Source organism: Hyaena hyaena, unplaced genomic scaffold, assembly GCF_003009895.1.
Source record: "Hyaena hyaena isolate Hyena2069 unplaced genomic scaffold, ASM300989v1 scaffold_90, whole genome shotgun sequence".
In the NCBI taxonomy this organism is placed as follows: Eukaryota; Metazoa; Chordata; class Mammalia; order Carnivora; family Hyaenidae; genus Hyaena; species Hyaena hyaena.
The window spans coordinates 2,369,374-2,373,445 of NW_024080722.1; the positions used below are offsets into that span (position 1 = coordinate 2,369,374).

Sequence of the window (4,072 nt, forward strand, 5' to 3'; positions counted from 1 at the left end):
GGCAAGTTCTGGGAAGATGACATTGGATGATATGGTTTTTGCGTCTCCCTAAACCCTCCATTGAAAACAGTGCTAGGATATCAAAACCAAACCCACAGACATCTCTTTCTTTTAATGAGTTATCAAGGTAGCCTCCAAACCTCAAATTATGAGCAGATGAGGATGCCACATCATCGCTTTGAGACCTGCATGATATCAGAACCTGCAAAGGAAGAGGCAAAGATGCAACAGGTTCTCTGCTGGTCCTACAAACAGGAAAGGGGCCCCATCTCCACCGGGTGGTCAGTAGAACGCAGGCAGAAGGACTTTAACTGCTGGTCATGTGTGCACTCCCGTGTGCTGCACACTGCGGAAATCCCCTGGATGGTCTGAAAGGACTGGAATAGTCTGAGCTACACCAACCCTGAAAAGGACCCAGTTAAGCTCCACTGGAAACAGGATCCAAACTAAGCTGGATAGAGATGCCAGGGCAAAAGCCACAGAAGACCAGGTAGAAGTGGCGGAGATGTGAGGAGCTCTCAGAAAGTACAGGTCATATTGTAACACACCCACCCACCCACACACACACACACACACACACACACACACAAGTGTGCTAGGGGCACATGGGTGGCTCAGTTGGTTAAGTATCCAACTCTTGGTTTTGGCTCAGGTCATGATCTCAGTTCGTGAGTTCAAGCTCCCTGTTGGGTTCTGTGCTGACAGTGCAGAGCCTGCTTGGGATTCTCTCCCTTTCTCTCTCTCTCTGCCCCTAATGCACTCACACTCTCTTGTGATAAATAAATAAATAGGGGCACCTGGGTAGCTCCGTTGGTCGAGCATCTGACTCTAGCTCAAGTCATGATCTCGCAGTTCGTGGGTTCAAGCCCCACATTGGGCTCTGTACTGACAGCTTGGAGCCTGGAGCCTGCTTCGGATTCTGTGTCTCCCTCTCTCTCTGCTCCTCCCCCACTCATGCTATCCCTCACTCTCACTCTCAAAAATAAAGAAACATTAAGAAAAAATAAAATAAATAAATAAACTTTAAAAAAAAGAGTGCTATAGAACCACAAAGCTAGAAAATCTGTCCTGACCCACTTACTCCTCCGAAAAGTTAAGGACAACTAATTTCACATAAGAATAGGCAACAGAAAAAGATTAAATTTGAGTCCCATAAAAATTTATCAGTGAAGAAAAAGGAGATTTGAGACGACAATTATATCTCTATTGGCAGTGAAAGTGCACCATAGAAACACTCCAGACAGATGAAAACAGTGGGCTACAATTTCAAAATGTACTAAAAGAAATTAAGGTAATAATAGGGAAATGAAAGAAAACATAAATTTGTAACAGAAACACATAGTAATAACGTTATAGGACTCCAGAAGAATCAGAAAGAAAACCAAAAAAACCCCCTCATTTCAGAAACCAATATTAAACTGGAAAGAACACAGGAGTGAATGAATACAACAGGAAACATCCTAAAACATAAAGGTTAAAAGAAGTAAAATTTTAAACATCAAAACAAATGAGGGAAGGGACTTAAAAAAAAGATTTGAGGAAAAAGTGACAGAAGTTGAAAATGGGTAAAGAGCAACAAACATGTATATAATACATAAGGGTTCACAAAAGAAGAAAACAAAGCCATGGAACAGAAATCATTAAACAAACAAACAAACATAAAAACAAAACACAGATCTTTTCCAGCTAGAACCTCAGAGGACACAGAAGACACAAAAAAGAAGGTTGCATCTGTGCTGGGAAACCCTTAAGAAAGAGCAAAGGACGAGTGCCTGGGTGCCTCAGTCAGTTAAGCATCTGACTTCAGCTAAGGTCATGATCTCAGAGTTCGTGGGTTCGAGCCCCTCATCGGGCTCTGTACTGATGGCTCAGAGCCTGGAGCCTGTTTTGGATTCTGTGTCTCCCCCTCTCTCTGCCCCTCCCCCACTCGTGCTCTCTCTCTCTCAGAAATGAATAAACATTAAAAAAAATTTTTTTTAAGAAAAAGCAAAGGAATTTTGCAGAATTGAAGATGAAGCATCTGAGAAAGAAGTTTGCTTAAAAGATGCCTCAAAAGGCAAGGAGGAAGCTTATCTACGAAAAAGCTAAGCATCCCCAGAAGGAATATAGGCAGCTATGCAGAACTGAGCGGGGGGGGGGGGGGGGGGGGGGGGGGGTAGCATGGCAAGAAAGGTTAGCAACTTCTCTCCCTGTGGAACCCAAATTGGAATTCGTCATCAGGAGCAGAGGTATCAATAGTACAAGCCCAAAGTTTCAAAAGGTGTTGCAATTCCTTTTCCTTTGCCAGATCTTCAATGGCACCTTCACTAAACTCAGTTTGGTTAAGATGTTAAGGACTGTGGAACCCTATATAACACAAGGGTGCCCACACCTGAAGTTGGTAAATGAGTTGATCTTCAAGTGTGGTTATGGCAAAACCAACAAGAAGTGAATTGCTGTGACAGATAACATATGGATTGCTAGATCTTTCAGTGAAGACGGCATCATCTGCCTGAGGGATCTGATTCATGAGACTTACTGTTGAAAAATGCTTCCACGAGGCAAACAACTTCTTATGGCCCCTCAGCTTATCTTCTCCATGAGGGGGAAGGAAGAGAAAGACCACACTCATTTTGTAGAATGTGGAGATGTTGGCAACAAAGAAGACCAGATCAATAGGCTTATTAGAAGGATGAACTATGATATGTGCCATGATTATTTTTGTAATCTGGTCCACTAATAAACAAATACTTTCAAACTGGAAAAAAAAAACAGTTTAAAACAAATTTCCTTAAACAAGGATCTGAAAGCACATCGTAGAAAAGAACACCATAGACTCCAGAAAAATTAGCCAGGATGACCACTACCAAAACATCCTGAAAAGTACTTTGAGCTCCCAGGCAAAAGGACTAAGTCACTTAAAAAGGAAAGAAAATTGGATAGCTATCCGATTTCTTGACAGCAACATCTTATATCAGGAGACAATGGAATGACATATTTAAGATACTCAAGGAAAGAAAATATAAGCCATATATTATTAATCCAGCTGAACTTACTTTCAAGTATCAAGACTGCAGACAAACTGCCATCAATAAGCAAGAACTCAGGAAATATTGTTCCCAGGAGCCCTTCCTGACTAAACTACCAAAGAGTGAAATTAACTGGAGAGGAATTGACAGAAGGCCTGGCCATGAGCGTTATATACATAGCTACCTGTAGAACAAAGTATAAATGATGCTTATAAGGGAGAAGGTATAAGCCATGACAACCATATGCTTGAAATCGTAGGAACACGGCATCGACTTTTAAAAAGGGGGAAAGCATGTAAAAAGTAGATTAAGCTTATGATTGCTTTATCGTTATTACCTAGGAATAAAAGGATATTGTTTCAAATCAATTCCTGGGATAGAAGGTGGTGAAGAAGAGATTACTAGCAAATTTCAATATTATTCATAGTAGCAAACCAGTTGTCAATTGCCATAGATATAAAAGTATTGACATAAAGGAGGCGATTTGAACAGACTTACAAACTTTCTTAAGTACTCCATCTTCCCTTTAAAAAATTTAAAGATGTAGAAATAAAGAGCATAGACCAAATTATGAAAGACTATTTGAAATAAAAGATAGTACACTTATAAATACAACATAAAACATGACAGAGTAGTGGGAAAATATAACAATTGTATCTAGGAGTATCATGGGATGGGGGCACCTGGGTGGCTCAGTTGGTTGAGCGTCGGACTTCGGCTCAGGTCATGATCTTGTGGTTCCAGAGTTCAAGCCCCACATCAGGCTCATTGTTGTCAGTGCAGAACCCGCTTCAGACCCTCTCTCTCTCTCTCTCTCTCTCTCTTTCTGCCCATCTCCTTGCGCTCTCTCAAAAATAAATTAAAAAAAATTTTAAAAAAAGATATGAGAGTAGGGGAATAATGAAATGGAAAACTTAACCAATAAGTAAATCCAAACGTTCGTACTTAAAATAAATATCAGTAAAGTAAGCTATTTGCATATCTAACCAAGAAATTGGTGGAAGAAAACATATACATGTAAAATTAGAAAAAAATAAGAAATAACAAAATCACTAATATGGGTA

The 4,072-nt window shown here is 40.3% G+C and overlaps 1 pseudogene; it reads left to right on the forward strand.

The window, feature by feature from the left end:
- Positions 1–1,026: 1,026 nt before the first annotated feature.
- On the forward strand, positions 1,027–2,719 carry LOC120233427 (annotated as a pseudogene).
- Positions 2,720–4,072: the final 1,353 nt, after the last annotated feature.